The following is a 12,644-nucleotide window of genomic DNA, read 5'->3' on the forward strand; positions in this document are numbered from 1 at the left end:
CAAAAGTTGAAACGTTTTACAAACACACTCACTCAATCGAATGACCAACCGATCGAATGGTCATCCGTCCGGGTGACCATCCGTCCGGATGATCATACGATCAACTCATCATCCGACACTGATCTCATTTGACACGCTGTTCAACGCTTACGCTATCATTCTGTGATCAAGCTAATCTCCACGTGCTCCCTTCAATCCAAGACTGTGTTTATTTATTAAACACATACTGTGAGTATACTTGAACCTTTTTTCGCTTAACGCACTTTTGGGTGTTACATACCTTACCTATATCAAATCACATCAAGCACAAACACTTTTAAATGCTAACAGCTCTTGCTTGTTATACGTGTTTCGATGAATGCTTGTATGTTATGTTTACACAGTGATTGTTGCCTGACACCTTAGCAACGATAGTACTATAGTTTGGACTCAGCACTTGTCATGGGCAGGGGTTGTTAAGGGTTTTACTTCACATGGTCACAGTGGTGATAATGTGTTGCGCATTCTACACTCGCAGTCATGTCGGTTGCATATGTCATTGTCAATAGCTTACTTGCTTCACATTTTCTACGTGTTACATGCTGGTTATGCGTAAACACTTTCGCTACTATATGCTATTAAACTTGTGTACTCACCTTTACACTCTGTGTATTGACTTTATTTTATTGTATGTGACAGGTGTTTAGGATGCTATGCTATGTTTGCTGATCTTTTGTGGAATCAAGATAGGCAGTCTAGAAACTACATCAATTAGAATTCTAGGTTGTCGGACTTGTTTTGTTCGAGAAAAACTCGTTATCTGTAATAATTATTTGTCGAATATTTGTTGATTGGTATGGGACAATTGACCTTAAAAATATTGATAACATTTAGTTTTCGCCATCGGTTGGGGTATGACATGCGGAAATTGAAATGGAGGTGTAGGAGGCTTGGTTTTAAAGGTAAGGATTAGGGTTAAGTATTTTCATGAAGTGGTTAGTAGTTGGGAGTTGGAAGATGGTTAAAACAAGTGAAATTCAGATCATAAAACAACCTGCTTTGATTTTGGGGGTCTCGGGACAAGGGAGTCCCTTGGCTCTCGTGTGACACAAGGGTGGGTTTTTCTCCATAAGTTTCGTTTTGGCCCATTGTGTTTGCTTGTTTGGTTATGTTATGTATAAAATGAAATGTTAAACTTGTTTTTGATGTTTCAAGGTGTGCACAAGTATGTATAGCATATAATCACGTATGTAAGTCGTACGATTTGTATAAAGCATGTATCTTGGTGGTTGTTTATGTATTGCATATGTATGATCAAACAAGTGTGATGTGAAAAATGTATTTCCATTATGATCGAAAGTCTCTGATTACAAGGATTGAAATTGAATACGAATACAAGTTTCTAAAAATAGAAAGTACGAAAACACTGAACGTTACAAGTATCTCCTTTCTTCATGCCTTCAGTGCAAGTCTTTGACACAGCATGTCGTTCTTGTTTGTGCTAATGACTACACCTTGCTTTCCTTGTATGTCTATATATTGTAAATATGTTTGCATACATGTTTGCTTATATAGATTATTGACTTGGGTGTTAGAGGGTGTTCCCGAGGACAAATCTCTAGGTCACACTTTACAATGTGTTCTTTGTACGTCGTAGTCAGGATCTAAATTCGGAAAAGCTTGTGAATCCTACCTTTGGATTGACTAAGATCAAAGCACGACCCGAATTCATATTCAACAACACCTACCAATAACAAAAACTATTGTGCAACTGTAAAATGAATCTTTTATAACACAATCTTTATAGTTAATCAAAATTTTTTGAAATTTATTGAGTAAACTACGCAAATATTGTATGTGTCAAGGTCAAATTTGATTATTATTATTACTTTTTTAAAGTTACACATGTGGTTCTAGTTGCTTACTCAAATGTTTCTTGTAAATTACAAGTCATTTTAATATATTTTCTTCATATATAAAGATGTTCATTGACGATAATTAGCAAAATTCTTTGCTCTCACATTTGTACGGTTCAGTTTAATCTTCTTCTCATTGGTCATCATTTTCTTCTCATTGTGAGTCCACTTTTATTGCTTTTAATTGGTTATCACTTATCAATCAACCATACATCTCTCTATCTGTCTCTTGCCACATTCTGGACAGCTCCGCCACCACCGGCTACCATAGGATGCACCGATGCAGTGGCTAAGATGGTAGGGGAGGTAGAGTTATTTTTAGAGAGAAAGAAGATATAGAGTGATGGTGCTCAGAGATGTAGTGAATGGTCGGGATGATTGTCGTTATGACTACGGCCGTCATCTGTTGATGTTTGTCGGAGGCGGAGGATTTGGGTTTTTTAGAGAGATAAAGTAGGTTGTGGTGGTGATTGGCGGTAGTAAGAGGTGGTGATGGTGTTACGCGACGATGACGGAAGATGATGGTGGTGGCCGTCTTTTTTTAGACCTTGATATCGTCTTTGTGTCGGAGGTGGCGGAAGATGGACAGATGGTGGGGGTAGGTTAGTTGAGGAAAGGAGATGGTAGTAAAAGACCCATTTGATACTCAAGAATGTTTCTTAATTCGAATTAATTAAAAAATCAAAAGCTTTAATATAGGCAGCAAGTACTTTTATATTGTTTTAAATGAGTTTTTATACTTTCTACAATACCATTACATGGTTTTGTAAGTTTACTGTATGATTTGCTTTCTTTTATACTATTTTAAATTTTCTTTGTTTGAAAATATATTGTTTTAGTTTTAGTTTGTTTAATATATACAGAGGCATCAAGTACTTTTATATTTTCTTTGTTTGAACATATATTGTTTTAGTTTTACTTTGTTTAAATTTCATTTATATATAATTAATTTTAATTTCTATATACATTTATACATATTATTCTGTTTATTTATTACTTTAGTTTTGTTATTATTTCAAATTAGTTATTCTTTTTCATAATAATTTTTACGTTTGATCTTAATTTGGCGAGTTAACATTCCTCAACGCGTGCATGGTTTATCATTCGAAACACGCGGATCCTATAAACTCGTTACTATATATTTTAAAAGGAAAGGTCAATCGCCTATGTCATCGACAAAAAGACAAAAACAACCACTCAACTTTTGAAAATGTGAAAAACGAATTCTAGACTTTTGAAATTGATATTTACATCCCTTACACTTTCTAACAACTTTTTAAAATGTTATTTCACCCCTTCTGTTCTAAATTTTCAAATTTACCCCATATTTTCAATCTCTAATTATTTTCTCATGTGGTTATTTTTAGTATGTGTCGGAATAAATTCACATTTTAAAGTAAAATTCTAGAAAACGTGTGGGTCAGATAGAATGTGTTTTCATGCTTATTTATGTACGTTTTCAGTTGGTCTACATTTTGATAATTTAATGTATTTGTCGGTATAAATTTATGTTTCAACATAAATGATATAAATTCACATTTTGACATCATTTTTTTGGAAACTAGTCTGGTCAAATATAATACGTTTTCATATTTATATTTGCATATATTTTCGCTTGGTCTACATTTTGACATAAACTGTGTTCAGAACGAGTTAGGTCAACTATAATACGTTTTCATTTGACAGTATAAATTCAAGTTTAGGAATGGCAAGGGGTTGGGTATGGGTCAGGTATGGCTAATTGTCACACCCCAACCGATGGCGGAATCATCGGGGCGTGGCACTAGGCGAATCAGATTGCTCAAAAGAATCCATAACAACTATATTGCGACAGTATTTAATGCGTTCATTATCCCATACTAATAAACAATACATTCACATAAGTTATCACAAATTTCTTGTTCTCCCGAACAATACAAATCCGACAACATAGAATTTAGGTGAGTTTCTAGACTTCCTAGCTTGATTTGATGTAGACTGCGACTGAACCTGCAACATACGTTAAAACAACGTCAATACAAAAGTATTGGCGAGTATACAAGTTTTGATAGTGTAGCGTAAATAGTTAAAAGTGCTGCGAATTACCAAATACATAAACGAGATACCTCAACATATATGTATATAAGACTGATACTACCAGCTAAGTCACTCGAGCTGCGATTGCAATTACTATTCATCCTAACTAGACCCCGCCGGGTGCTATAGTACTATACTAGTTAAGGTGGGACCTCGCGAGTATAAGTCCTAACACATATGTAACTAGCATCACGTGTAAATATGCATAACAGTTATTCGCAAGTGATAAGCAGTTTGATTGAAAATTCGTTTTGATAAATTCGATTTAATAGGAACGTACGTTACACTCAAAATGCGATAAAAAGGGTTCAAGTAAACTCACAGTCGGTGTTCGGCAAGCAAACACAACTTGGTTGGATTGAAGGGAGCGCGTTTGAGATTATCCTGATTACAGATAAATAGTGTGAGCATTGAATAGTGTGTTAAACGGAGCAAGGTGTCAATGGATCGGACAGTACTCCGATCGGATGGCAATTCGATCGAGTGGTCAGTCGATTTGATGAAAGATGTGTTTGTGTATGATGGTTTGCCTTTTGAAGTTTTCTTTGTAGCATTTTGAAAACAGAGAAGTATCTCTACCTTTCAGGTCGGTCGATCGAACGGCTGTTCGTGTCACACCCCCAAAATCCACCATGCGGAGTATCACCGTTTGGAGGCGTGACATGACCAGGATCGAGCCACCAATCATATTGAACAACGTATTTAAGATAGATAAAATCCAACCACACAATATAATTGGTGATCAAAAGCTAGTTAACCAAGTTCAAATTAAACAGCGGAAGCATAAAACGTGAAACCAAAACATAAGTCTTATAAGTTCATAAAGTTCAAATATTAAGCACGGGACATAACAGTCCATATCCCACAACGACCTCCTCCCCGTGCAAGCTCCATAAGCATCTAACGACCTGTAAGGCATGTAACAACGAGTCAACAACAAAGTTGAGTGAGTTCACGTTTGGTTATTTAGTTTTAAGTTGTTTCCAAAAACATGGTTTGTCTTTTGCTGGCTTACTTGCCGTGGGGGTTACCCCATAGTTGAAAATATGATTAACCAGTTCTTTCTTTATTACCCAAACCATATCTATAATCAGTGGGGGCTTCCCCATGTGAACCACTAGACCGTTACCATATCGACTACTAACGAAAGTAAGTTGTGCCCTACGTCAATGTCTATCATCAATGACAGTTTGCCATAGTTCGTTAGTACACGCCCGTCCGATTGGCATGGTGTGAGGTTTGTTAAACCTAATAGCGCTATTAACTAATGACCCGCTCGCCATTGGCCTCGGCGATCAAGTCGATATAAAATGAGGGACTTAATGATAGAGTTTTGTCTAGTAAGTTTTAAGGTTGTTGTCCTACCCAAGGAGGACGAACGTACGTATTCTACCCAAGGAGAATACGCAGGATTAATATTGGCATCCTACCTATGGAGGATGGCGGTACATATCCTACCCAAGGAGGATATGTAGGTTCCGTTTTAATTCTTTTAACCCATTCCCAACCACCGGGAATCCCATGCCTTAGAAAGTATGTGAACTCACCTTGGTTTGCTCGGTTAGATTAGTTACTCTAATAATCAGAAATCAAGCACGTCCTAATAAGGTATAGATAACAATCAGTTTCTCATGCATAACACGTATCCTACGTACGGATTATCTACTCATTACTTCTATCACGTACCACACAATTCTAATGTCAAGGTACTTTGTTAAGTTATATTATTTTACCCTAAAATAATATAACTATCTCACAAAATAAACAAGTATCCACACCAGTGTTCTAGTATAAAATATATATTCTAAATATATATACTTAACCATTTTTCTTGTAAAAATCAACCTCCGATACTTTGTATTTTTGTAACAAACTCATGGCGAAGTTTATTTTGAAAAACAAAATTAAAACGTATATGTGAACACTTGTTAGAAAAATAATTTCCAAGTGTTGGAATTTTTAGAAAATTTCGCCAGCGTTTCCTTTGTAAATGGAGGTATCCATGATAATAAGCATATCATCTTCTTTTCCAAAAATCATTCAACAATCAACAACAATTTACCAAGAGCAAACTATTCTATTTACAAACCAACATGAACTTGATGTTTCATAAAAACGCGTAGTAACTTGGTATGGCGTCTAGTGGGTTTAGTTACCCTCCAAAGTGTGTTTACTTTATCTAAAATCTCATTCTCGGGATTTTTAGATGTTCACAACTTGTGAACATATTTTACAAAAATATTTATTTACAACATTTTCATGTGTCACTAGTATCCATATACTTACTTTATTTCCAAAATAGTGTAGGGATCATGATCTTTCGAACCGTCTTTTAAACTTGGTTTATTTAAGAAAATCACTCACAAGTTTTAGATCTACAAGACCACTAGTTCACTTGGTTTATTATTTTTACAAGAAATCATTTTATCACCAAGTTCATGTCTAAATATGGAGGTGATTCTTTTATGTAATCCCCTAATCACCTCCTACTTGTTAAACCATGTTTTTAATCATAAGTTAACAAGTTGCATATAATGATTAATCATCGTATTACTAATAACCAACAAGCAAGCATCAACATATACCACACAACATCATATTAACAATATTACATCATGTTTCATCTTTATGTAAAGCTTTATGTTCATGTTTCTTGTTTAAACCTTTTAGTGTTCTTGTGATATTCATCATACTACATCTTTTAACTACTCAAAATAGAAGTGAACAAAGGTTAAACAAGGACTTACAACTAGCTCAAAGGCTAGGGAAGAACTCTAGTGAAAAAGATGAAGAGAATGGTGTGTAAAAGCAAGTAATGGAAGCTCCTTGATGATCTACAAGCTCTAAGCTCCAAGAATCACTTTTTAGCACTTGAATGAAGCTTAAAAATGGAAAGATGAGGGTTGTAAGGTGGTGGTGGTGGCGGTTCTTGATGGAGCCGAGAGGGGAGAGGGAGAGATGAAGGAGTTGGGGTGATTTTTGTGAAGATATGATGAGATAGGAATGATCTTATACACAATACTTGTAAAGATTATCTTTCAAATATTATGTCTAAAATATCAAGCAACAATCTTCTCAAATCTTATAGGATCTTAGCAAGATCACACAAGATCATGGGTGATCTATGGTGGGGTCCTCATGACCGATTACTAGTATGGGGGGGCTAAGTGTAAAATTTCATGGTAAGTGGTAAATACTAGTTCAAATCCAAGTATATGATTACTTATGTTAGTTAGTGGATATTCTAGTGGGTGTTATGGTGTTCGGGGATCATAACTAGCCAAGAAATAATTAAACAACGTTTCTTGCAATATTTTGGTACTCCGGGTAATGTCCGGTTGTTCGATTAGATACCGTTTCGTTAAAGTGCTAAGTTATTCCGTATAGTGTCTTTTATGTAACTTTTTACAACACTTTTAATTCCTAACACATAGGAAAACATTCAGGACCATTTAGTCAATTTCTGCACAAGACTAGTATGTTAACAAGCACATATAAGTATGACGCGGTAATCAAAAAGCAGTTAAGTAATTCATCACAGTCATCAAGTACTTTAATCAACATTAATAAATCGTACGGATACATGTAATTATGAGGGTTGGCATAGTTCGATCGGGTGATAACCCGATTGGTGGACACTTTAGTGAGAACAAGTTCACAGTAGTTTGTCACTCGATCGGAGTGTAGTTCGATCGGGTGACAATCCGTTTGTATTGAATACCTTGAAAATTATTTGAGTGTTGAAGTCTAAACACCACATGGTCGGGTGGTAGTCCGATCGGGTGACAATCCGATCGGACAGCAGTCCGTTCAATGTTCAAACTCCAAATTTTTGAAATCAAAGTCAAGTGTGGGACCCAATGTGCAATCGGATCGGATGGCAATCCGATCGGATGACTGTCCTGTCCGTTCGGATGACTGCCATATCCGATCGGATGATTGTCCGATCGGACGGCAATCCGTCCAAACGATCTAGTCGTCCTTGGCACTTGACTATTTTGAAGGTTTTTGGCGGTTTCGATTTAGACGATGTTGTGACGTGCTAAGTAACAGAAACCCCATCTTGAACCAAGGGACCCGATCGGACAGGAATCACCCAAATCTGACCGGTTTACTGGTTCGTGACGGTCATTCTTGGTTAACCCAAAATCGGTCGTCTCTTTGTTAGAAACCAGATCTTGAACCAACACGACACCAAGAATGAGTAGAAGGTCGGCACAAGCTCCGATTCTATCGGTCTTGAGTGCATTGAGTGTAAAAGAGTTGAAAGAAAGTTGGAAAACCACCTTTCAATCCTTTTAACCATGAATGGGTGTAGATTTATGCGAAAACATTGTTTAATCTTGTGGAAATTCTTCAGATCTGAGTTGTCCTTGGTGGAATGAGGCCAAAGCTTGAAGTTCATAAGAACTCCATGATGTCATCATCCTAGAACACCCCAAGTCCACTGATTTCACGGTTAAAAGTTAAGATTCAAAGGTTCAAAAGATGAAGAAGTGTGCATAGATCATAGAAGTACAAGATTTAGGTTGAAAACTTACAAGAATCGCGAGAAATCGAGAGAAAATAGCCCCAAAGCGTGCTGGTCAAGTGAGAGCTCCACATCAGGGAAAATAATGTGAAAGTGGGGGTATTTATAGGCAAGAGAGGAGAGTAGGTGGTGCAGTGATTCGGATCGGATGGTAGTCCGATCGGATGACAGTCCGGTCGGATGGCAGTTCGATCGGATGGCAATCCGGTCGAATTGTCATTCGATCAACTGTCTCCGGCGAGTTGAGTTTTGGCGTTTCGTTTCGATCGTCAAGCGTTGCGATAGTCTGGGTACACATTTTCATCCACATTTTCATATATTTATTATAATTAGTCACATTGGGTTCTATATACATATCCGTGTTCCAAATCTTGCGATAATCGAGTTACGTGTGCCTGCGAGTGTGTTTTTTGAGTGTTGCGCTACCTTGCGACACATCACGGCTATCAAGGAGGGTAGAATTGGTCCTCACTTGACATCATCGTGGTTGTCAGCAAGTGCAATGTGATGTGATAGCGAAAATACTGCGATATAGCGATGTATGCGATATAGTTACATTATGATCCGAATCCCTGGTGCTAGGCGTAACGAGTATAACGAGTAGTAACAGCGCACGAACGTGCGGGTTGTTACAGTCTCCCCTGCTTTAGGAAATTTCGTCCGGAAATTAATCCACAAGAAGGGTTGAGAGGATCGATACGAGTGAGAGTATCGATTAAAACGCGTCAAAATAAGCGAGCGATCGATCGAAATTCGACGAGCGAGGGTGTTGCGATGACTAGCGATGACAGCGAGTAAGGCGATTCGTATACGAATGATGGCAACACACAAAAAGCGATCCAAAAATGTTTTGAATTCCCGAAAAGTTGATTAATTTCGAAAAAGGTTTGAAGAAACTTGTTAATGCAAAATTTTCCACAGTGCGGCGTTAAACTGTTTCAATGTTCACACCAACGCTATGAGTAGGATTTTATCAGGTTACTAAAAGATTTTAGGGTGGTTAAGACTTGTTTTACGAACTTTTCTCATCACGCGGCAGTAACTTGAGTCGACTGTCACACCATCGTTACAAGATGATCTCGTTTGTACAAAGGTTTTGATCACATTTTTAGAAAAAGTTTTGTAAGAAAAACTTTGTTTTCACAAACGTTTTGATAATATCAAAATTTAAATTTAAAGTCGGCCCCGCATGGCATTTTCTCATGAAAGTTCGACAATATGGCTAAAACACTTATATATAGGAAGTACCAGCGGCGTATCCACCATGTTTTAGCCATATGGCTTCCGTCCCGTGAGGCGGTGTCATGTGTGTCGACATAGTACTGATAGATTTCGATTCCCTTGGTCCAAGCGAAAGATGTTCGGACCAAGTGTAAGAGAAAGATTGAGCAAGCTGAGCGATAAAGTCGTTCACGAACTTGGTTCAGCGAGACAAGCGAGTGCAATAAGTGAAAAGCGGGACGCGATGATTGATAACACAATACAAACATAATAAGCGAAGACGGTGGCGATAAGCGAAAAGCAAAAAGCGACGAGTGATAGCGATAACCGTCGAGCGATAGGCGATGATCGATACGTCGCAAGCGATAGGGATATGCGGTTTAATTAGATTAAATGACACCCCAATTATAACTAACATTAGCCCACATGGCCTTTTTCCATGAAAGTCTGCTGATACAGCTATAACACCACCATGTCTTAGCCCTATTAGTTTTGTCTCGTGAAGCGGGGTCATGTGTGCTACCATAATGCAGATAACACAGATAACACAAATAGTGATAAGCGATAAGAGTATCAAAGCGATGGGATAGGTGCGAGAAGCGTTAAGGCGAAGAGCGACGAGATATGAGCGGTACTCGTCAAGCGATCCACGATACGCGATTCACAGCAAGCAATACACGGTAAGCGGTAAGCGATAGAGTGATACACACAAAATATGCGATTAAACGAAAACACCATAAGCGATAGCGATCCATATAATAAGCGATTGAGATTGCGAACACACAATAAGCGATAACGCGAGACACATAATAAACGATTGCGATTTGTGAGATAGATTCTAGTGATAATGCGATTGCGAGCGTGTTGACTTACGAAAAAAGTCTAGCGATCACACGCTTAAGCTGCGATTGAGATTGTTACGCCTTGCGATGTAGTGTAGTGTGTCGAAAACAACCACAGTAATATATTAGGTCTACGTTCCAACTCCACATGGCACTTTCTTCACAAAACTTCGGTTAGCATAGTGAAACACCGTCATGTTTCAACCACGCGCCTCTGTTCCGTGAATGGTGTCACACTTCGTCAGACCTTGTCAAGTCGTTTATATATAGGAAGTACCAGCGGCGTATCCACCACGCTTAACCATGCCCTGAACGTTAAGGCATCATTGAAACTCACTACGATCCTGTGCACTAACCAAAATAATCTCGTATGTACCCGTGATTAATTTGATTCTTGCGCGTTTATCGTACCTTATCTCAAGAACGCATAGTAGGGGTAAAATACATTATATAGTACATAGTGCTAGCGTATAGATTGTGCGCGAGTACAAGAGAGAAATAGAATCCACATGCGTTGAGAGATAGAATAAGTTTCCACACATAAAAGAAATTGACGGCGAAAATTCGTATTATTACAACAACATTAGAAGCAAAATAACGTTGCTGTGGAGTACTCTTGCGGAGACTGCGGTTGTTGCTGAAATTCCTCAAGGTTGTGCTCCTGTGCGACAGTGCTGCGTGAGATGACCATACCAGTTGCAATTTGCGCAATAGCGACAGTTAGCTTCTGGCGGGTGATGATACGTACACGTGAAACACAGGGGATGAGCTCCGTTGTAGGCGCGTTTCAAGTGAAATGGAGCTGCTTGGAGGGGTTCTGGTTGTGACAGTCCAGTTGTTGAAGAGTCTGGGCTCATGGTCTTTCGTTTACGGCTGGGCTGAGCTTCCTGAGATGATGTGGTGTCGGCGGCGGATCCATCTGATGATTCGCTTGAGGCATTGTCAGAGGAATCTTCAGAAGAATCGTCGGTATAATCGTTGGAAGAATCGATGACGATTGCTTGACAAGCTTGTTGACAAAATTCTTGGAGTAAAATCCGTCCAAGACTCGCTTGTCGTTGATTTCGGCGGCTAAGCGGTAGGTTTCTTCGATGGTAGCAGGCCTTGCAGCTTCGACAAAATCGCCCACACATTCAGGCAAGCCGCAAATGTACTTTGCGATGGCTTTCTCTGAGGTGTCAACTTGACTTGGGCAGATTATGCTCAGTTGTTTGAACCTTGCGGTGTAGCCACTATTATCACCTTCGGTTTGCTTGATTTTCCAAAATTCGTCTTCCAACTTCTGAATCCCGTGGGGAGGGCAATACTCTTTCTTCATGAGCTCTTTCAGCTCACTCCAGGAGAGAGCATAAGCCGCGGAGATCCCACGTTTGTTGCGTTCGGCGGTCCAACAGTCGAGTGCTCGCGATTGGAATACTCCGATTGCGCAAGTAGTACGGAAACTATCGGGACACCCACTCTGACGAAGGGTGACTTCGATAGAATCGAACCACTGGAGCAGTTGGGACACACCTCCTTCACCCGTGAATTCCATCGGGTCACAGGCTTTGAAGTGTTTGTAGAGGAAAGCAGATTGCGGCGCTTCCGTCTTAGAGTATTCCGTGGTTCGAGTGTTGCTGAGAGAGTGCACTTGAGCTACAATCTGAGGAATGACCTTGGCCACTTCCTTGGCCACAAGCGAGGCAATCCTCTTCTCGGCGCTTCGTTTGGCTCTTCTCCTAGCTGTTTGACTCGGGGTAGAGTCGTTTGAAGACATCTAGATAGAGAGAGATTTGGAGTGAGATTCGATCATAATGATTTTTTTTAGTTTTGCGATGCGATTGAGCGCGATCAAAACTTGTTGCGAGTAATATAATAGATTTCACATAGGAGCTACATAGGAGACACGAAATTCCTAAGTTCCCACATAATTGATTTGTTTTGTACATATAAATAGTTGTAGTTTATACTTACACACAAATATGGCGGCGTAGATTGCGCGAGGACGCGATGAAGAGAGAGAGAGAGCGAGAGCGAAAGCGAATAATTAGACATTCGTTTTGTTGCGATCATTCGGTTTTGTTTTAGATTGCGATGGCT

This window comes from Helianthus annuus, chromosome 7 (assembly GCF_002127325.2).
Source record: "Helianthus annuus cultivar XRQ/B chromosome 7, HanXRQr2.0-SUNRISE, whole genome shotgun sequence".
Taxonomy (NCBI): Eukaryota; Viridiplantae; Streptophyta; class Magnoliopsida; order Asterales; family Asteraceae; genus Helianthus; species Helianthus annuus.